Source organism: Harpia harpyja, chromosome 3 (assembly GCF_026419915.1).
Source record: "Harpia harpyja isolate bHarHar1 chromosome 3, bHarHar1 primary haplotype, whole genome shotgun sequence".
In the NCBI taxonomy this organism is placed as follows: domain Eukaryota; kingdom Metazoa; phylum Chordata; class Aves; order Accipitriformes; family Accipitridae; genus Harpia; species Harpia harpyja.
The window spans coordinates 37,346,484-37,369,432 of NC_068942.1; the positions used below are offsets into that span (position 1 = coordinate 37,346,484).

The window sequence follows — 22,949 nt, forward strand, 5'->3', positions numbered from 1 at the left end:
TGTTATACACTGAAACCAGATGTGTAAAGGGAATAGATTCACTGGCTTTGACTCTTCCTGGAATGAATGCTTGCCCCTGGCTCTTGCCTCCTTCCTGCTGTTAGCTTGCCGCCAAGAGGGATAAGACTGAATGAGAAGCCGCTGTCCACTGTGGCAGGGAAGACCAGCCACAGCAGGCATTGCCACAGGAGACTCGGCTCAAATGCCCTGCTGTCTGAATGATCACAGGGAGGAAGCCTTTTGGGATGGGCTGTGCTAGGGAGGACTAATCTCGTTTATTAGTGTCTTTGCAGCCCTGGCAGCCACCCAGTTGCATAGCCCTGGCTTGAAATGCCTGTGTGTGTCACCGGCCCTTCAGTGTATCTCTGGAACATGTCCTCAGCGTGCTACACAAGAGCTGTCTTCCATCCCTCCGGATCTTGTGGCAGTGTTGTTCAAGCCCTCTCACACTTGCACTTGCCCTTGAGCCTCTTTTATCAGGCTTTTCTTGTGAACCACCAGAAAGTCTACCTAAGATGTGCTGCCTGACTTAACGCTATTCTCCATCTGTGCCCCAAAGCAAAGGGGAGATGGGATCTCCGAGTGTTTGGCTGTTGCCATCGCCCCCCCCAGCACATCTCTGCTGGGGCCTGTTGGGTAGGGCCCCCCCCTCTGGCTTTCCTCTGTGTTCTGTGTGCTGGCAGGGGTTCTGCCTAGTCTCCACTGGTTAAGAGAAGATGGGGCACGGGAGATGTGTCTGAATAGATGTTGGGAGCGTCCGGCGATTTCTGACAACCTCCACTGGCTGCTTGGTGGGCAGCGTTAGAGGAGGGTCCCCAAACAAGTCTGTGCTGTCTAGGATGGCAACCGTAGGTGCGGCACGTGTGGCCGTGCCGATCTGCCAGCAAAATGGCTCCCTTCTCATCGTAGCTGTGTTACTCCTTTGGGCAAGTCAGGTAGGGAATCCCCCTTTGACGTGGGTTTTCTTCTTGGTGCGATGCATCCTAGGACAGATGTAGCTGATCAGTGGGCCACATAAATGGGAGCGCTGACAACTTTCCTGTGGTATAAAGGACAAATCTTCATGTATGGAGTGGCTGAAGTGATTCTGAGCCCCTGGGGCAAGGTGCTGTGGTTTCTGCTGTGGTGGCTTACAGAAGTGCTTTAGCTAGCGTGGTTTGTCCAGACTGCACATGATGGTACTGTGCATCACTGTGTGCAGGGAAAACAGTACGAGTCAAGGTCACGCAAGCTTTCTTCCCAAGGACTCCAAATGAGGCACTCTCCTCCCGCTTTCCCTAAGGGCTCAACGGTGGGGTCAGTCAGAAAACTGGCCCAAAAAGCACTGTCAAGGCACTGCAATGGTCCATTTGATACAAGCCCCAATCACTGGCAATCTCTGTTCTGCAGGGTGTCAGACTCCTCTCTCCTCTCACAGACCATATGGGGTCCTGATGATTCCCTGATTGTATTTGTGGGTAGGCTGAATTGGAGGGAACATACGCAGAGGACAGTGTCTGAGTAGATTAGGGCAGTTTCAATCCATTTGTTTTCAAATACACCATGTTTGGTTTGGGCCATGTGGGGTTTGTTTGATAAAGGAAGAACCATACTAATTGAATTTGCTGGGTCAACGGCAGTTCACCCGGGGGGGGTGGGGGGAAGGCAAGGATTCTGCCAGAGGCATCCGCTGTTAGGCAGGAAACTGCAAGAGCTTGGCTTTTCATCCTGGCAAAACTCATGGGTCCTGATCCCCCAGTGAGCCTCACGTGACAGTGGGAAGCCCACTGCCTAAGAAACTCACTGCATCGTAAAAGCTTTTGCCTGATGCAGGAGGATAAAATGAGCCCAGGCTGTGTCTCTGAGCTGCTAGTCCAGTTTGTTGGTGGTGAGGGAAGGACCAAAGCTAGCTGAAGAAGACTTGCTTAACCACGTCAGACCAGTCTTTTCTCTTTGCAAACCTTTACAAAAGGAGTCTGGTGAGCAGTAGCAGCTCCCCTTCGAGACTCCCTTAGCACAAAGGCTCTGTACCCCCACACTAGTTGTGGAGAGAGTGAGCCAGTGAATGGAAAAAATCAGGCAAATAGGGAAGATAAAAAATGAATTAGTGTCTCTACCACAGACTGGAGATGGGATCACTATGACTAGAAGCAAGAGGTGATGCAAATAATTATAAAAAAAAAAAATCAATGAGAATAGCAGCTTTCATTTATCTGCTGGAAATTGCCACAGGCTATGTTCAAGGGCAAAATCTATAGCTCTGTGTGTGTGTCCTAGTGGGGAATATTCCATCTGCCCCAGTAACCTCTCTTAATAGTCCCCACTGGCTTCAGGGGAGGTTGGCAGTGTTGACTGAGCACGACTCTAGTCTGATGTGATTGCCCTACAAATGGGAGGCGAGTGGAGGAGCAACGGGGAGTCCCTAATTACTTCCACAGAATATAAATCCATGATGGCTTTGACAGCTTCTGGAGCTGAGAGCAGTATCCCACTGCCTGGCACACCTCAGAGAGCAGCTGGCTGTAGTCCCACCTCCATCAATACCACCATCAGTGCTGTGGGAGGAAAGGGAGAAGCAGGAACACGTGAACAGTGTGATACTTGATGGAGAAATTGCCTATTATTAGCTACAGCTGGCCTTAAGGATCCTGAGGCTCTGACACTACCTGGATTTCAGTGGATAGCTATGCCTTTCCTCCTTGGCCTGTCATTTGTGCTTGGTACCTAATGCTTCTGTGAAAGATATGGCCTTACATGTGTGGAGAGGATGTCTTGTTATTGTAAAGTCACACTAGAATGTGAAGATGTTGGTCACCCTGTTCAGTGGGGACTCAGCCTCATTAAAGTGATAGATTCAATTAATCTTCAGGACAAATCCTGGAAGACGGCAAGTCATAAGTCTGTACTCCTTTTCCTCCTCCATAATTGCCCTTTACAGTGATCCTGCTAAGGGAAGTAAGCTTTAATGAACGTGCCTGATTGATGAGGAAACCCATTGTGAACAGAAAAACAACAGTTCCTCTTGCCTACTTTGGGAGCTGTTCCATCTTCGTCAGGTACACCGGCATATTCCAGTGCAAATATCCAGGTAGGGATAAATTGCTTTGGAGTAGTTTTACCTTAGGCTCAAGCGGTATGTTACGACAAAGCGTTTGTATCACCTGATGGTGTCTGCAAGGCATTGTTGAGGCAGAACTGCAATATATGCAGAAAATGGTGGTGTAGATATGGCCAGTAGCTATCATAATGAAAGACAGTGGAAACTGGATGGTACCTGCTGTTTGGAGAGCACTTCAGTGCAGTCTCGAGGAGCAGCAGTTGTTTCCAGGTGATAGGATTAGTGGCTGCTGGAATCTGAGATCAGGGTGGATAGGAAGAGGGTCTTGCTATTGTTCTGAAGAAATGATTTTAGTAACGTCTACTCTCCGGATACAGACAGGAATGCTCACGTCATCCATGTATTTAACTGGTTTGTTGGTTTTTCCTACAATAAAGGATTATTGCTAATTTCACTGACCGAAATTAAACTAAACCACTGCACTATGCAGCCTCTTGAATATGTATATAAATCTCATTCTGAATCTCACAGTTTGGATGCATCTCTAATGTAGTGGAGTTACTTTAGTCTCTACTGAAATGCAGCTTCCTTTGAGTGAATCACATTAGACTGGCAAAGCAGTGTTAAATGACACTCTGGCAGGAAGTAAAGAGGATAATATTTCACTGAAGGAAAATTGCAGGAAGTCAGTAGAATGTCTGTTATCTTAGCTGGAGCTGGCATTTGGCCTGGTTGCTAAAGATAACACCTTTTTTTTCCTCCAAGACTTGTCACTAGCTGCTTTATGACCATGTATCTTGATTTACATCTCACTCAGAACACCTCCAGCTGCAGAGCATCACCAGTGCCTGGGGGTGACTCAAAGCTTCTCAACAGCGTAGACAAAGTTGAGTTTTTCAGCCCCCAGGATGAGGGACTGGCGCGAGACTGCTTTTTCCACAGGCGGGAGAAGAGTAGCGGGAAGGGGTGCAACTGTAATTGCAGGCTGAAGAGAAGAGCACTGGGGAAGTGGGATTGCTGCAACTACTGCTGCCAGACACCTGAGAGAGATCAGGTAAGCAACTGCTGCATCTGTTCCAAATAACCCTGACTTCTGCCTGAGCAGCCGCAGCCAGCGTGCCTTTCCAGAGCTCCTGTAGAGACTAAGTAGGCAGCACGTTGTCCCTGAGCATGCTGCTGTCCTAGGCAACTCTCTGTTTTGCTTATTTCTATGACTGGCATCGCACTGAAGTTGTGAATTCTCATCTGGCGTAAAAGAAGAAAATCACATCTGACTCATTGCAATTGTTGAGATCTGGATTTATTTTCCAAGGCCTAGTCAGTGCTAGAAGCTGCTTAATTTCCAGGACCAAACAGGGCTGCTGCCCCCAAAAGAAAAGTGCAAAATGTGCACAATGATCAGTTGGATGTTTCCGATAATTTTGTCAGGAAACAGATAATTTTAGGAATTGTTTATTATGGATGGAGGTGTATTTTGTGAATTGCACACTGCCTGTTACGCTGAGCACTAAGGAAATACCACTCTTGCTTCATAAATGGTTGACGGGGTTACCAGGGAAAGTTACTTGTCAAGGGACATGCATTTACCGTACAGCTTGAAAAGCAAAAAGGTTATATCTCCAGCTGATATTCTTGTAAATCAATTTATGACCAAGTCCCTGCTGACTTTGACAGCCTGCAATGTGAGCTTACAGCTTCTCTTGGTGGCTGAGGGAAGTTGCCTCATTTCTACCACAAAGACCTCTTGTGACCTTGATAGCAGCTCATCTTGGATGTCCAATTACAAAGAGTTTAGAACTAGATGTTTTGCTGCTTTGGTATTTTCATTCACACTCATCTTCTGAACTCTTTTCCCAGGTTCCTTCCCCTTCTCTCTCTCTGTGTTGCCGAAATGTCATGTGTGCATCTGGGAGGCATTCCAACTTCCAGTTGCAGAAGTGGGTCACTCCTCATGCACGCGCATTTACAGTCTTTTGCAGATGTCCAGGCTCTAAGCATAGCACTAGGAGAACCTAAGAAGTGCTGTCATAGCCTGTTGCTTTCAAAGATTCACCGTATTGCCAGCCGGCATTAACTCTTACATTTGTTCTCTCTGACTGTCTGTCTACAAAAAAGAGATCTTTTAATGATCGCCCAGCTAAGGATGAATTATTAATTTGAGATGCTGAAGGAGATTTGTGTCAGAGCCCAGCTTTGGATGGGTGACTTGCACAGAGCTTAAAAGCATCTCTAGCTCATTTCCCTGCCTCATTCTGCATTCTGTGCCATTTCTCTCACTGCCTCAGGGCAGAATGTTTCAGAAAGTTGGAGTGGGAATATTTTTATTCATCCTGTTACATGAAGTTAATCTCGTGTAGCAAAGCAGCTGTGTAATGTTTTGTATTAAATCTCATGTCTTCTCTTGGGTGTGATTAAAATTCAGGTGAAGGGTTTTTTTAATTTTATTTTATTTCCCCACTCCCAATGCTCTCAAGGGGCCATTAGGCTTCATTCTTAATAGCTTGTCATCCCCTTGCCTCTGCCGGTCCTGCTGCACACGCAACTGCACTTCTCTGACTGATGAAGGGTGAAGGCTCTTTAGTGACTCGTGCACATGCCGCACATTAGTGAAGCCATTTCTAGCTCAGGTGAAGGGACGGCTGCTCCCTGGCACACTCAATAAAGCTTTGGTTGGCAAATTCTCTATTTGCCTGATTATAGCCCTGGAACACAGCGAATCCCAGTTGGAAGGAGACCAGCTGCTCTATCAATACCCTGGGCTTCCCAAAACGATTGCTTCATTTCAGTGGCTGGTTCCAAGAAGCCAGAGTTTCCATTCTTATCCTTTCTAACATGCTGTTGCTTCTGCTTGCGACAGAGGTATTTGCCCCCATTCTGTCAGGTTGAAGAGAAAAGCCCCTTCTGTCTGTCTTCGACCGTCCTCTCCCTACTCACTCTCTGCTTTGTGTCTTTATCTGTGGAACCGAAGTGAGATCACCTGGAAGACAACACAGGACCTGATAGTGAGTGAGTGAGGGGTTATCACAGGGATACATGGGGGAAGTAAAGAATTAGAGTAAATCTTCTGCAATTTGTTATCACAGCCAGGATCACGAGTGCCAAAACACGGCATGAAAGGCTGCGCGAAGGGGCTGCTTACAAGAGGGAGAAGCAGGAAGCTTCAGAGCCTTTGCCAGGCTTTCCGTACTTACCAAGTTTCAAGGGTTTGCTGGATTCTCCTAGTAGACTGGAAGAGTGTCTTGGGGATCTTTCAAACAGAACCTAGATTCTGGATCCTTCTCTGAGGGTAGCTCAGAAGAACAGGAAACAAGGAGGTGCTTCTTTTCTCTTGCTTTGTAAACTTTTGTGATGTACGTACAGTAAATTAATCTCAGTAGGTGGCTAAGGGCTACTTAGCTAAGAGAATGTGTCCTTGGCGTTATTTCATTGAAATCAGTCTAGTAAAACTAGGGGTGAAGCTGGCTCCAACATTTAATAAATCAACAGTTTATCTCTTCCTGATAGGAAACAGCAGCTAGTAACTCACAATGTTGTTTAAAACATTCACAGCAGGAATCAGCCAGATAAGGGACTCGCATAATTCCAACCTGTGTTCCACAGTGGCCTACAGAATCCATATTTTTAAGCTGTAAAATAACCATATTTGTACACCAGTCATTCCAACTAATGAGTGTCCAGCCAGTGAAAGGGTTTTCATCTTCAGGTAAAGAAACCTTATGTCTGAAGTAGCTGATAGAGGTGGAATCATATGATTCAATCACAGGTTAGGAGCCCTAAATTCTAATTCTGATGCCCACTCAGGCAAATATTCCTGGCATTCATTTGCTCTCACTTGTAAAAATGGGAGGGTGATTAATTAGTGCCTGGCGAAGGGTTCACAAGGACCGTTCTATTTTATTACTACATTTTTTAAAATAACCGATCTTAACCTAGCACCAAGTCTGCCTCAATCCCACTATGCAGCATTCAGCAATTTCACAGCTCCTGTACCGAGCATGGATGCTTTATTCACTTACAAGTTCCCTTTTTGTTGACAGAAGAGCAGGGCTGCCTTATGCACACATGCACAGAATGACTCTTGAGACTGCGGAAAAAGAAGCAAAACTTGTGCAGTTTTGTTTCTGCCCTGGCTGTGTGTATGCTTGGAAGGGGGGTGAATGACAAGTGAAAAGAGGTCTGCAGAGAAGTACTATCTTTTATTAAAGAAAGTAGCATATCTGAGAAAAAACAGAGAAGCTTCTGGGAACAAAAGCAAGCTGTGTACTTTTCGATAGCTATCCCAATGAGGTTATAGTAGCATCACCACTCAATCGTTGCTTCATGGACTTGTTAGGATATGACTTCTCTATCTGTCACTGGAGATTGGTCCAGGTCTTAAAAGCTACACCCCGCTTAGGGCACTGAATTTGATCATGAAAAATTCTGGGATCATGTGTGATGTCCAGCAACCTTTACACCATGCAAACTGAGTGCCCGTCATAACGCTCCAGGTCATTGACGCTGTGGTTGCATTTTACAGCCTTCTTGTGGTCATTTTACACAGCCATGAGTGTTTATCCCAGTGGGCAGTCCAACTTTCTGGATTTAATAAAATTCTAGTTTAGATACCAGGAAAAACTTTAGCTCCTTCCATGCCAAAGGTCATAATTTCAGCAATCTCCCAGCTAACCTGGTAGTGCCCATTTAAACCAACTTCTGCAGAATGGGGAATAGTTTTGCCATAGGACACCGTGCTACCTCCTTTCGCCTAAGGGCCCAGTGGGATGACAGATTTGGAGTTCTGATGATGTGGTGTTTTGTTTTTCTCCTTAACCGTGTTATGTGTGCTTCAGAGGAATTTGCTTGGATAGGATCTTGTCCCGGGTTCAAGGGGAGCGATCACCACTTTTCTGGCTAGGGATCCCTTTCTACAAATAGACATCAGAATCCTTTGCTTCAGTTGGCTCTCTGGAGGGAGTCATTTGGGGAGAAGGGAAGCAGTGAAATAGTTTGATGAATGGCATCAACTTACATCCCCCAGGAGGATTCCATATGTTTTTAGCAGATGTTTAACAAGTTATGGCAACACAACTGGCTGTGTTGAAACAAATTGCAGGGTGACCATCTAACTGTTGTCAGAAGTGAAGTTTTCAACACTTCCATCCTCCCCCTGGCAGTTACTGCCTTTCTCTGTAGATATCTGTGAACTATGTACCATATCTTTGTCAGAAAAATCATGAAGAACTCTAACTATCCAATAAAGTGTTATTTAATTAGAACATCTCAAGGAACAATAACCCCTGAAGCTATGTTTGTTAGCTTTCTTTTTTTTAAATGGAGAAAGGTGCTTTGTAAAATCTTATGAGAATAAAAATAGCTCCAGGATTTTAGTGTCAGCTGGAGTTTTAAAAGCGCATTTGAGCCTCCTCCCTTTGTGTTATAAGAGAAATGCAAATGCCAAGAAGCTCAAAAACATTTGAGGATAGATGTTTGGATGAGTAAGGCACTTGTCTGGGATCCAGGATCTCCTAGCTCGTGTCCTGGAGCTGCCACGGACCTCTAGTACTTCTTCAGCATTCATTCTTCGTGCCTCAATTTCCTATTTGCAAATGGGGATAACTGTTCCTCTGTATTTGTCTCTCTTGTCATATTTAAATATGTAAGGAAAAGAGACTACAGGGTTTCTGGTACAATGGGGGCCTCCATTTTGCTTGTCCTTAGTGAAAATTACTAAATAGATTGTGGGAAACGAAGTTTGTTTCCGTGTAGGGTTCAAAAAGCACAGAAAAAGCTCAGCTGCAAATTTCAGAGGAAATACAAAGGTTGAGAACTTTCTCAAAAGATGTGCAGTTGGAAAACTTGGGGTTCTGGCATAAGCTCCATTTTAGGAAACTTACCAAAAAAAAGCAAACAGCGGACAGGGTATTTTCTAGGGTTTTTTCAGTTTAGTAATATATAGCTTTACCTGTTGTTAGCAGTGGAGATGGCTATCATCTTAAATATGTCCATTTTGCTTTAAAAGTTTCCCTTCAATGCTGAATATTAAAATTATTACAACAAATTCTCTTCATTGAGATTTTTCTGGGCAGCGTCCAAGGGTTCATTCAATTGTTGCTTCTGCAGTTTTGGTTTTAGGCACCACTGCCAGTTCTTTTGTGTAACCTTGCAACTTCAAAGACAAGGAAGGAGGGAGGTGGGCAGGAAAGCATTTAGGAAAATTATGTCTACCTATTTGAGTATCTCAGTGAGCGGGAAGTTCATGGATTGGATAATCTTAAGAAGAGCATGTCTTTTGCCCTAGAAACCTGCTTCCCACCTTGTGGTCCGTGGGTCTGAGAGATGTGAGAAGGTCATACATGAAATGATGACAAAACATGCTTTTTCACTTCAGAAAAAACATACACGTATGTTACCATGTGATCAAGTAAATACGAAAATGAAGTTGGGAAAAATAAATCTGTAAATGAATATTAAAAATGCAGCTTAGTTCTTGATTAAAAGAAAAAAAAATTACCATGGCAAAGCTGCGTGAGGGCCTGTGATATTTTTTTCTCCAAAATGTTAGCTGGTGCTTGGATGAAAATGATTGGGAAATGCTGCTATTGACAAAGAACCCAACTCATAAACAATTTAGCTTCAGTTTTCCCAGCTGAGCCTGGGAAAGCAAAACTGGGTTGAAAAATACACTGGCAAGGTTTTAATTATGATTTTAATGACAAAGCTTGAACAAACCTCTTGCTACCAGTACATCAACTGCCCCCTCATGCTGTTTTCCCAGGCCTGCTGGAGGGGCCCTGGGAAAGCAGTCTGATAGCAGATGAGAGAGCATACTGATCAGTGTAACTTCAGTCGGCACTACAAGTGCTTGACATTTCAGAAAAACAAGATCGCTTACTTTGCTGTCTTTATCTGGGAGCAGGTGATCAGGTTTAGACAGTCAGTTTGTCATCTTAAGCTCTTGGTGGCTAAGACCTTGTTTGTTTTGCACTCTCGGAAGTGCCATTCAGTCTCACGGCAGAGTTGATAACACTGCGTGATTTCTACTGAGCACAGATTGCTCCTGGAATTTGCCATGGTTATCTGGAAATAGACTGGCGCTCAGGTTCCAGCATGCAGATGCCAGAGAGTTTCTTTCTGCCCATCTGCCTAGGCAATGAGCTGGGCTGTGTGTCAGTCCAGTTCTGGGAATCGCAGCCAAGAGGGATCGTGGTTGGGTTCCTGCTTTATCTGCCTTCCGAGCTAATTGGGAAAGATGCTAGTAGGACTACTGAGAGAAAATAGTAGGAAAAGAAAGGGAGCAGTCTGAAGGCAAAGGAAGCGGGAGGAAAGGCGGGGAGGCCAGGGAAGGAAGCAACAGGGAAACTGTGAAGTTGAGAACTAAGATGTGAAGCGCAGGCAGGAAAGGGCTCATAAGCAATGGCTTAGCTGTATGGAGTGAAATTCAATTCTCTCAAAATCCATACAGTTAACACCAGCGAGGAACCTGCCCCGATTTGCTCATGGCTTCCCACCGTTGCAGTTTCTGCTTCTGAAAACTCAAGCCTATCAGAAGTGTTAACGGAGAGACTATTCGGATTATGATACATATGATGTAATATTCAAGGGACAGACCCTTCAGACAGTGGGAGGGCTGCAGCTCTAGGCAATTCTGAAACAGGAGAAAGTGGCTTTAGTGTTTTGGGCTAAACCATGGAACTATTTCCTTGCTCGGATTTCAATTCAGTGATGTATTTATCAGAAAACAAGTAAAACAGCCCACTCGCAAGTTTATCTGTGATAAAATTACCCAAGGTTGCTATTATGCTTTAAGTTCCCAGAGGATATACTATATCCTTTGCACATCACAAAGAAAGTAAACCCCAGCTTTAAATGCAAAACTCAATTCAGTGCTGGCTGGGATTCACAAAGCAGTTCCTTCATGACAGTGAAAGCACTATAAACTCGGGAAGCTAATTTTCAATAGTGGCCCCTTAAACTGCACAGTTGACCATGTAAGAGCACTATTGTGTCTATGCGAGCATGTGGAAGATTTGAAAGCTGGGGTCACATATAGTTGACTTTTGTTCATTTACAAAACAGTTTCATAGAATCAGGATGGAAAACAGAAAACACATACAAGTCTTAGGATACATTGCCCTGTACTTATTTCCAAAATATCAGAATGATGATGTCACTGGAAGGGGGGGCAGTTGTTGGAAAAATGCCAAGAGTGTCCCTGATGAGGAAGAGATCTTGTCTGTTTGAATCTGGAGCTGTTTAAAACCGGTGTTTTGGGCAGGACTAAGCCCACTCGGTTTCCTAGAAACCCTCTGCATGAGATCTGCGCGTTAGGCCACAAAGCAGGGGTAGGAGTCGGGTGGCTAGACTGACACACACGCATTTTTGTGGTTTATTCACGAGGTACATGGCAAAATTGCCTGGCATGTGGGGTCCTGAAACGGTCCCGTGACAGTGCAAGGGTAAATGTGCGAGACTGTTACAGGGGAGTGCAGAGGGAGGGCCAACGGAGCCCGGTTTGACAGGTCTGCAGAGTGCAAATGTAATCTCTGCCTGAAAGAACCATGATCTGCTGCTCAAGGGGTATGACAAGCCAGCCTCCTGGAAAATAGCACTCCGAGTCCTTTGCAAAGGAATCAAATGAGGAACAAGGCTATTACCTCATGTCAAACTGTGTCTAATAAAGAAATGGAAATCCCCTACTCTGCCACAAAGACCAAGGAGAGGTAGGATCACGCTGTGACACAAATAAATGAATAGTGAAACAGAAATGGAAAAACATGGGCCCAAACATTACAAGAAAATATCAGACCTTGAAATGATTGCCTGTCTTAAACAATAGACTATAACAAAACAAACGTTACAAATATGATCTGGTTGTGTAATCTAGTTTTGCTATTACACAGAAATGGATTTGGGACCATAACTGTTCAATTCTATGTGTATCTATCTCGCTCTTTTTATACCACATCAGGAAAGAAAGAAGGCCGATGCCAACAAATATCTGCACCTGGGGAGCCTTGTAACTGTTCATTACCAGATATATGAGGCATTAGCAGGGATATTTATACTGAGACGCTGGCGCGTCTTTTTTCCTTTGCAGTGCACTGTTAGACATTCTTGTTGTTTCTTGTTCTTCTAAGAGGCTTTGAGGGTCCAGATCCGCATCCGCCATCTTGTAGAGAGAGCATCACAAAATAAACAGGACTTCTTATCAGCACAAGGACATGTCTGCATAGGACCACTTGCAGGATCTGGCCCTTGCAGGATTGCTATCATCTCTGTTGTTATAGGTGAGCACAATCTGCAATTTACTAATGCCCTTGCTCCTGATTGTTACTCAGTAACCACGTTACTTCTGCACACTTTTTCCTCCCTCAATTTCTTTCCCTCCAACCCAGCAAAGACTTTTGTGAGCATCAGGACCAGTGAAGTGGGTTTCCCTAGGGAATAGTTGAGTTGAACCTCCCCTGTGGATTCCCTGGTGTCTGTTGGATGCTGTTGGACTTGGGATACAGCCATCCTATGTGCAAGAGCAGTAAAAGAGATGACCTCTTCTCCACGGTTACCTATTTTCCTGAAACCTGTAGTTGTCAAACTTAATCGAAATTGTTTACCTGGCTCAGAAGTTATTGGCACGTACACAGAGCACAACCGCACATGCCATATTTCCTTAGGAAACCGGTCTTAGGAGGGTTGGCTTTTCCCGCGTCACAAAGCCGGGCTCTTCATTTGGTTTAGCACGCATTTTTGAAAGGCTTTCCAATCCCGCGGTGACGTTCCTTGTTTGAAGTTTCTCTGACGGATCTTCAAACGTATTTAGGCATCCCGGTCAACAAGTGGCCTCCCACCTCCCCGGTCTCTTGCATCCCAGGGATCAGAAGCCCATCATCAGGTGTTATGGGGCGGGGGGGGCACCCTGGAGACAGGGACTAGGCACCTCTCCTTCCTCCGGCGAGCTCGGCGGGCTCAGAATTTGCCCCCTTCCCGGCGAGGAGGGCTCCCAGGCTGGCTGCCGCTCCCAAACGACCGAGCCGCCTCCGGGATACGTTAGCAAAAGCGGGGACGAGTCGTCCCCCCCTCCCCGGCAGCCTTCGGCGATTCTGACCGAGGGTTCCCCGGGAAGTTTTCCGGCGGGGGGACGGGGAGGGAGGAGAGGGTGGAGCACAGCCAGAGGCGCGCCCAGCCGCCGGGGCCGGAGCCGGAGCCGGAGCCGGGCCGAGCCGAGCCGAGCCGGGCGGGGGCGGAGAAGGGGGCACGGCCGGGAGGTGGAGCCGGCTGCCGGGCACGGGAGTGGGAGCCCAGCGCAGCCGGGAGACGCCCGTTCGTTCCTTCCTTCGTTCTCCCGCCGCCAGCTCGGTCTGTCCCCGGGGAGCCGCCGCGGAGAGCCTCGCTGCGGCCGCCGGCAGGTAACGGACCGGCACCGGCACCGGGACCGGGGCTGGGGTTCGCTTCTGGGCACCCCGGCTGGTGCGCGGTAGCTTTTTCCTCGGCCAGCCCTGCCGGCTCCGGCGTGGCACCACGCTGAACCTTGTTTCCCCGGGGTTGGAGGGGAGCTGGGCGTGCAAGTTTTTGGGGGCTGAAATGCCAGCCCGGCTGGTAGTAACGCTGGCGGAGAGGTTCCCCGGCTAGCCCGAGCCAGCTGAGCTCGCCCCGCCGGTAACTCCTTTACGGGGGGGGGAACCTCTCGTGGTCGGTACCCGGGAGCGTCCCGGGAGTCTCAGAGCCTGCTCTTAATATTTCTGCATTTTATTGCTTCCCCCACCTCGCTCCGGGAGCCCTCTTACTGTAAAGGCAAGCGGAGGAACCGCAGGGTGTCTGTGCCTGGAGCGCTCTGCCCGCCCGTTTGTAGCGTTTTGGGGTGTTCCACCACCCCTGAAGTTTGGATGAGGAAGGGGAGGCGGGGGGAGAGTTACCCGTGTTTCTGACTTCAGTCCGGTAGGAATTTTCTCTTTCACACTTTGCTGGTCGGCAAACTGCAACCCTGCCACGCTGGGTCAGTCCTCGCGCTCTAATAGAGATTTATAGTCGCACCAACACGCTAGTGAGGTACCACCCCACTGAGATGTGTGGGGTTTATAAACTGTACAGCTGGGCATTTAAAGTTTAATCGTAACTTTTGTGTTTAAATGTTGTAATGAGCGAGCAGACAGCATTTTCTGACGCATTGTACTTGGGTGGTTTTCTGTGAAGTCTGTGTGGTAATTGTAACTTCTTTTTTCTCTAGCACTTCTCTCAGCAGTTAGTAAGCTCAGCCTGATTACTGCTTGTGTTTCTGTAATAAGAGAAAATTTGAACACAATTAATAGACTCTAGGCACGTATTCCGCTGAATAGCCAGTGGCTACCGAAGCTGCTTGGGCAGAAGTGTGCTGGAGGTGGCTGTGTGCCTGGCTGGGTATATGCAAATAGTGAGCGCAGGCTCGCCCTGGATTTTTACTAGTGAGTAAAAAGTGTGTGGAGTTGTTAAAGAGATGTCTTAATTCAAGAGGATGTATCCAAGCGTTTGATGGATTCCACCGGTAAAATGCTTATTTTAGTATTTAGTGCTTTTGTAAGGAGCAGCAGTTGTTCTGTCTCAAAAGTATGCAAACTGAGAGCTAATGATAGGGATGTCATTGGGAGAAATAGGTACGTTCTTCATCTTTTTTCATAATTTGGGGGGAATCTTTCAAATTCGACTGTGTAGCATAACGTACAGATGTGCTTCTTTATCATCTGCTTTCACTGAAGTATTTGTATTGTATGTTAAAATGATTCAAATGTTTGACCCTCCCTGGAAGGCAGTTAATGTTTCTGTATTTGTCGTGGCTGAGGTACAGCTTTTGTTGGCGTCAGCTAAAATACCATGTGATACAGTTGCCATGAATTTAAGCGTAGCGGGCTGAGAGGAAGAAAGGAAGAGCTTTAACTTTTCTGAGATATCGCAGACAGAGGAGGGCTCGGGTGGGTGATGCTGACAGTTTGTTTCCACGAGAGGGCTTTTCTTGCTGTGCCGTGTCAGTGTGGCTCTTCGGCAGAGCCTTTGGAGTGTCGGTCCCCCCCCAGCTCCGCTTGCCTCCTAGGTTCGGAGGAGCCAAATGAACTTGGGGGTGGCTTTCGCTCCTGGGGTAGGTATTTCAGATTTCCTTTGTAAATTATGGGGAAATCCCTTTATCCCCCTTGGGGAGTAAGGATAAGGCATCCTGGGAAGAACACCAGTCTTCTGTTTCCAGGCTCGCTTAAAACTCAGAAAGGGTCCCAGCAACTTAGTTTACACACAGTGGAAAGCGAGAAGGGGCCGAGTGTGTTTTCCACCAAAGAGGAGTGGGGTCTGAGTGTTTGCATCCTCGCCTCGGCTGATGGCAACGAAGGACTCTAGCCTGGCGTGATCTCATTTTTGGCTGCTTTCACATATATTATACTTCTCAGGGTGGGGCTGGGCGAAAGGGAAACGGGAATCATTGTGTGTGTATGAAAATGCTGAGCTATCCTTAAGTCCTTTGCCAAGTTGCCTGTGTGTTGTTTAATTCAAATAATTTCATACACGCAGCGTTGCAGGTCTGTTTTAAAAGGCAGAAACTGTATCTGTAACCAGGAATAATATTGCAGTTCATAAAACATGAGAAACATCTGTTACTGTGACTTCAATTTGTTTCTCTCTCCTTGGAATAACCAAGTTGACAGCTCAGACAGTCAGGTTTAATGTCCTGTGCTAAACCTTTGGTCCTGTGTCCCGTGGCTAATTGTGACTCACAGAATCAATAAACCCAGCTCCTGCTCCGCTGCAGCGGCTCGACGGGGGAGCGGGAAGGGCTTCAAACCACCTCACTGCGTGGAGCTAGTCCCCGACAGCAGACGATGGTGGACAAATTTGGGTTTCCAAAACTAGGTCTATCATGTGCGCTTGCCGCTTTCGGTACGGCAGAGCTGGCTGGGATCTTGGCGTTCTCTCAGCATTAGGGCTGAGCAAGTGAGGGAGAGGGTCTGCACTGCTGTAGGGGTAGTATTTTCCCTCCTAGCACCTTTTATCTTGCCTTAATCTATCCCAGGTTGAATACTGGAGGCAGCTGAAGCAGAGCCATCTCATGCTTTGATGTGTGTTTACTGGCTCTAGCATCTCATTCTCTTGCCTTTTTTTTCCAAGTTAGGTTGCTCTTTTCCCACCCCACCTCCCCAGACAAAAAGAACAGAGGAGGGAAAAAGTGAATTAAGTGACTTTGTATTTTTGTGAATGGGTTTTCTTGCTGTGCCCTTGCCTTCCTTGCTGCCTTCTGTAAGATCCCTTCATAATTAAAATATTATGACTATCCTTATGGTAGCCGTTCACTTGTGGCAAGGATCCTTATTTGACGTCAATGCAAAAATACTAGTTTCTGGCATAAGGGCAGATGACATTTCATCAGCTAGTGCATGCCCTTTTTTTTTTTTTTTTTTTTTGTAAACCACAGTGCTAAGACCATATGGGCAGATAATGAGTTTAAGCTGATAAACAGCTTACAGATTTGCCCAAATAAAGGACTTTCTTCCTAGAAAACACATTTTCCTTTAAAATAAATAATGGAGTTCCTGTGTTTTTATTTAATTATCTTGAGTCCTGTCTGTTCTCACCAGGCTGCAGGAAAACAGACACAACTGCTCCGGGAACAGAAGCTACTGGATTTATGGGGCCATGGGTCTTAGATGAGGAAGGACTTGAAAAGAGAAGTTCAGATGCTACAAAATTGAGGCTTCAAGTACCTAAGTAAGCAGATGGTGGTCCAAGTTGTATTTGGAGAGTTTTGTGAGGTAGCGCATAGTTCTCGACATCTTGAAGATGAGTCATTGCATGAGGTGGTAGCAGGTCTGAGGTCTGTTTGGGGGCTATAATTAAAACAGATGAATATCTATACTCCTCGCTAATCCTGTGAGGCTGCTGAAGCAGTCCTTGTTTGGGAGTGTTGTTGCAAGATAATCCCTACTTTTTCTTTTTCAAGAGTTTTTGACTAATGTTAGTATGATTTTTTGTTTGTTTAACTTAATCTGACGTCAATAAAATGTGAGGGAAAGGTTTTGGATCGATTTTTCTTGGGTTTTGAGAAAAAAACCCGCAAGTATTACGGTGAGGGTTGGAAAGTAACTTGCTTTGAGAAGTGGTGGTCTTTAGTTTTCACTTTAAAATAGTGACTCAAAACCAAGTAGTGTATTTGCATGAGAGGGCAAAGCTTGTGTATTTCTCCCCCAAGATGCCTAGGAATGAGCTGTTTGGGATCTGAAATTGCTCGTTCCCTTTTAAGCTATTTCTTAGGAGTTCTCTTTTTTTTATTTATTTTTTTCTTGGAAATGATTGTTAATCTTAACTGGAAGTAGCAAATGAAGGAAGAAAAAGGTTGTACAGAAAACTTTCTTCAATGTTTTTTTTGTTGTCCGTTCCCTCCCTTTCCACCACTTCTCAGCACTGGGAAGACTACTGGTCTTTAATTGTATTTCGTATGAAGATATGTTCCAGGTGTCCAGAGCTTTGCTTTCTGATGGTCACTGCTATCTCATTTGTAATTGATATGACAGCCGAGTTGCATTTGGTGCTACCATTGCTCGTGACTGCACAGTTCAGCATTCCTCTTGTGTCCGTTCTTTCCCCTACACCATCATTTCTTATTTTCTGTTCACTGCTCTTGCAGTCTTGAGTTTCCAAAATGGTGAATGAGTTATCCTGTCCCGTAGTTCCAGAGGATTCGGGCGAATTCAGTGGCCACCAAATAGTTGATGGGACTTGTGTTTTGGTGGTTTTTTTTTTTTTTTATTGCAGCTCCCCCCACCCTCTTGCCTTGGAGCCTTTAGCAGCTGCTTTGCTATTTATCATTTCTGCATTGGTAAGATCTGTCATGGGCTAATTTAGTATAAATTGCCTGAGACTGAAAGAAGTGGCTAAAGGAAGGCAGTGCATTGATCTTTTTTTGTTAACCACACCAGCTGCTAAACCAGTTTGTCAGCATGTTTTTATTTATTTTTGCACAGATAAGATTTAAAGAAACAAACGATAAAGATGTTTTACTCTTACAAATTGACCCCAAATGGATTTGCTGCTGCACCTCTGCCACCTTCGGTTCTCTAGCAATGGTCTTGAAGGATTTCCATTTTCCCAAACTTTATAAGCAGCAGCATGTACTCTAGGGCAGTGGAGCTGTGCTGGAGGTGCTGTCCTTCATTGGTGGTCTTCAGAGCTAGAGGCAGAGAGGCTCAGAATCCTGGTGAGTTGTATATGTGTGATTTTTTTGGGGGGGGGGGATCTGAATTGCCTCTGCCGGTGTCTTGATACCATGCCTAATGTGAATGCTTGTGTTTGGTGGACTAATGTGCAGCAGATACTACATGACAATTGAGAGTATTCATGTGGTGTCAACTTACCCTCACCAAATTCAGTTAAAAGAAAACCAAAACCAGTATCTTGTCATTGTCCTCCGAGATGATCGTAGTGGGTTTTTGACTATCACAGGTTTTTAGTACAGGTCTTGTTTCAGCTCAGGATCCCTCCTGTCTGTGTAGTCCCTCCAACAAGGATTCCAACGAGTGGTAAGTCTCTGGGGGTTCTTGTCCTTTGGGGCTTTTTGTGGCCTTCAGGATATTCCCTTTGCTATATATTTACTAAATAAACCTGGTCTGAAATGGAAGTTTACAGCTATTTGAGAAATAAATTGAAAGGTCACTGTAGAAGAGTCAATTCTTAAACCCAAATGAAGTTCAGATTTTTTAGACCAGTGTATCACTTCAGGAAGAAAGAGAGGATGTTTTTGATGAAATAAACAGTGCTGAAACTGAATCTCATCCATGTGTTTGATATTACTTGGTTCTGTGATTATTAAAGGGGCTGCATGATTTTGTGAATTAGGATTTATGTTTGAGTTTGCTCAGCTCAGCTGTTGATTGACTGTGTTTAGTTCATCTCCATTCCTGCCCTTCTGTCTCCCTCATGTAATTGGCGCAGAGCCGTGTTAGAGAGGGACTTTCTTGGGGTGTCTGTGGTGCCTAGTGTGATCTGGCGTCTGCCCCAGCTAGTCTTCTGGAAGCAGTATAACCAGTATCCTCTTTGCTCCTCATGTCTGTGATGTTAGTGTCAGGACAAAATCTTACAGGGGTGGTTGATCCTGGGGAAGTGGAACTGAACCAAGCTGCTAATGTGAAAAGTCATGTAGTATAGCAGAGATAGTAATAGCTCTTATATTCTTTCAGAACTTCTCACTTGAGTCAGAAACAGCTTTAAACACATTTTATGCCATCCCAGATGTCTGGAAAGCCAACAAGCCAGATGAGCGGAATGGGGTATGGGACCATATGGTGACTTGTTGACTGTGGGTCAGTGGCACAGCCTGGCAGGGGCTCAGGAGCTTAGAGGCCCTGGCTGCAGCTTGGCTTGTATATATATTGTGCACAATTACAGTACTGACTGTTTCTGCAGCTCTGCGCTTCTCATAAGGCTCGGCACTGAAATTGTAATGCTAGCAGCTTTTTTTTCATGGCCTGATGCCCAGTTTGAAGAAGGGTGATTTTGGTCATGTTGCTAGACATATGTATTTATGGCCTTGTTTCATCTGTTGAATTTAATCTGTTGGGGTATTTCTAACGTTATTATGGAAACGGTTACTATATTTACTTCTTATGAAAAGCTCAGTGCATGACAGTCTATGAGGAGGGAGTTTCACAGTGATAAAGATTGCGCTAAATGATGGTGTCTACACTTCTTCAGGAAAAATGGTCTAAATGAGCTGACTGGCAGTTTGCCTGTTCTTGAGTCACGGACCTCACAGGGCACTGAACTGGAACACGCTATGCTGGGAAAGTATCGACAGGGTTTGTTCTTGGCTCACTTGATGGCACATCTCATTTTGGGGGAAGCAAAGAGAACCAGATCTTCTTGTACAGAGAGAGTTTATGCCTATACTGGGTTGGTTGCTCAGACTTGCTGAGAACCTGTTTCTCATGGAAGTCTCTGGGACCTGTGGGTACCTTTCAGACGAACTTCTAAAAACCTGCTGGTGGGGTAGATGAGATAGCAGTATGGGAATTCAGTGTATTTCGGAATGGGAGTCGCTGTTGTTGATGTACTTATTTCTGTAATTATTTGAAAACAGAACGCTTTTTGATGTCAGTCTTGCCGATAATAATTGATGGGGCTTAATAGTGATAATAATGTGATGCGTCCACAGTGGACATGTATGAGAAATAATTGAGGTAAAGGATTGAATGTCTCAAAATGTTCTGAAGAGGGGTGGACTTTGGATCTGATGTATTTCTGAAGCGCTGGCCACCCTTTGTTCCTGATAATGTCAGAAGGGATTCTCGGAGCTGCTTAGAATGAGGTGCTTTTGTGTTGATCAACAAAGCTTTTGCTTCAGATGGGAATATGGCTGAAGCACAGACATGTAACAATGATCTTCTAGAGTTGCACCAAGCTGTTTTTCAGAATAAGATACAGGAAGAGCTGAGAGCTAGTTCTGCAAATGCTGGAGGCACAATGCTGGAAGCACCAATAGATCTCTTTGACCTACGTTTTGCTTTGGCAGCCTGAGAACTGACAATGTAATACCTTGCTGATGTGATGAATGACTCTGGGTTCGCAGTCTTGAAAAAAGACCTTCCAAACTGATAAGGACTTCAGCTTACAGTGATGCTTTGCCAATTAAAAAATTATTCTCTTCTTTTAAATATTAAGAGAAACATCAGTCAGGAACAACAGTCTGATGAGACTAAGACAGAATAGGGCTTCCCAGAGACTGGTTGGATTAAGAGGGTTTTTTGTTTTGTTTTGTGTCTTTTTTTCTTTCTTTTTCTTTTTCCCTTCCCTCCTCACTGTGCTGAAAGGAGCAAAAGGTTTCATGCTTTGCATTTTGCGCATTCATATTTTGATACTGCAGTGGGGAGGGCTTGGCAGGAGAAGAGTCAGAGTTTAGTTTAAAAACATTAATTTTCTTAATGCTGCTGCAGATAGTTCCAAGTTTCAGTTGGTGGTGGATTTCTTGTAGTATTTCTGTAACGTGACGCTCTTTGGCAACAGCTTTGAAGCTCTGCACTAGCCTTGGGGGGCAGAGGGCATTGGGAGGAGGGTTGGACTCTCACTCCCAAGTCCTATCACTGATTTTACTGCTCAGAGCTGAGAGGTGCAAATGCCAGCATCACTAACGTTGGCCCGCTGTAGAGCCTCTTTGGCTCTGGGAGAGTTGCATTGCTTTTCTGAGCATCTGTTTCACCAGCTGCGAAAATGGAGACAGTACCCTCAGCATGTGGGTATGATGAACGTTCTTGTTAGCTAATCTCAGTAAAGTGCATTGGAACTGTGAAGCGTGATGGGTTGTTGTTTGAAAGTGTAAAGGTGTAAAATGGTGTAAGCCACAAGCTTGCATCTTTGTTAGGGAAGAGAATTACCAACTGGGAGTCCTTCTGGGGCAACAGGGGCAAAGGGTTTGTGGGAAGGAAGAGCAATTTGCTTGTGGTGGAGGACCTGAGTGAGAATTGTGCCACGTTCTAGCCTTTTACACAAGGTCTAAATCGATTTACTTAGAGCTTTGTAAAGTGTCTGTCCAGGGCTGGATTTTGCCCTCATACCACAGGGTGATGCAGTTGCATTTCCTTTTGTTGTTTTTCCAGTCCTCCCCTCCACATGCTTGCTTTTTATGATCAAAGCTCCATTCTTTAAAGATATGCCAATGCCTTGTAATAATGCTCAGAAGATCCCCTATGGGGAACAGTTCTGATTAGACTCTGAGGAATTCTTTAATTCTCTTCATACTTCTTACTATTAGGAACATCTTGTTGATAAAAGGTGTGGCTTTTTTTCCCCTTGCTGTTACTACTTCTTCTTTGGGCTCCCCTCGTCCCCAGACGCTATGCTGATTCTTTATGCTCTCTTGGTGTCTCATCTTATATAAACTTGGTTACTTGGTTCTTGCTTTCAGTTCATTCTTTTATCTTCTAGAGCACTCAATGAATGCTTAAAAATAATAAATATTAATAATAGGGCTCTTTGAACCAGCAGGTTCTTTGCTGCTTAAGCTCACCTTTTCCTGCTGCTTATCCCCTATTAAAAGTTGCTATAATCTGCAGATTGTAGCTGTAATAACTTCTGCAGCAGTGGCTGGGTTTGTGACAAGCGTAGGATTATAGCTCCAGGTGGGGAGGTGGCAGCAGGAGCAGAGATCCTCAAAAGCACAAAGATGTTGTTTCAATTGAAATTTCTTAGCAATAAAGGAAGAGAAGCCAAAAAATTTAGTGTGGGAATAGAGCTATTTATCTAAATAGTCCTTCTTACACAGGTTTCCACGGAGTGTCAGTGACCTATATAGGATAATCCTGTATTGCACATAAAATCCTGTGTTTAGAAGGGGAAAAGCGTTCTTTCTGGAGAACATAGTGTAAGGCGGTTGTACTTTTGGAGATGCTTTCAAGCTAATTCATAGGAAGTGTTTTAAATCAGCAAGACAAACTCTGAGATACATCTGTGGTATTACTGTATGTTTTCTTTTAATTCTGTCTGCAGACAGGTTTACTTCTCCTTAGAGCTACAGAAGAAAAAGATGCTGTCTGCCCCAGTGCGTAAAGTTGTCCACATAATGTACAGGCCAGGCTCCAAAGCTTTCACCACACACGTACGTACACGTGCATGCTCTTTTGGACATCAGCAACATTTTTATTGTCTCGGATCACACACACAGACTGAGGAATGAATAAAGTAAATAGGAATGGAGTGTGTGAGGTTTTCCCACCACACCTCCTTTCCTCTGTTTAACAATACAAGCTGCTGGTTTATGAGAAAAGGAGAGAATCCTGAGGTGTCAGGGCAAACTTCAGGAAACCTTATTTGTTTCTTCTACACAGTGTTGGCTTGGCCCTACTTAGGGGAGGCGAGCTGTTCCTAAGCAGAACCTCTGTTGGGTGGGTTGCTTCCAGGCTTATGTCTTTGGCAGAAACCACACTAGTTACTACTT

The 22,949-nt window shown here is 45.2% G+C and overlaps 1 protein-coding gene across 4 annotated transcripts in view; it reads left to right on the forward strand.

Moving 5' to 3' along the window:
- The first annotated feature begins 3,969 nt into the window (after window positions 1-3,969).
- The window catches only part of TSPAN18 (tetraspanin 18), a 132,886-nt gene continuing 113,906 nt past the window's right edge, over window positions 3,970-22,949 (forward strand). Inside the window, exon 1 of one of the 4 annotated variants that reach the window (XM_052781934.1) lies at window positions 3,970-4,091. The gene's annotated coding sequence lies outside the window, so the exon portion shown is untranslated. Of the gene's footprint in view, window positions 4,092-13,291; window positions 13,423-15,103; window positions 15,123-22,949 lie in introns of those variants that run through there. The other 3 variants (XM_052781930.1, XM_052781932.1, XM_052781935.1) reach the window with 3 other exon arrangements.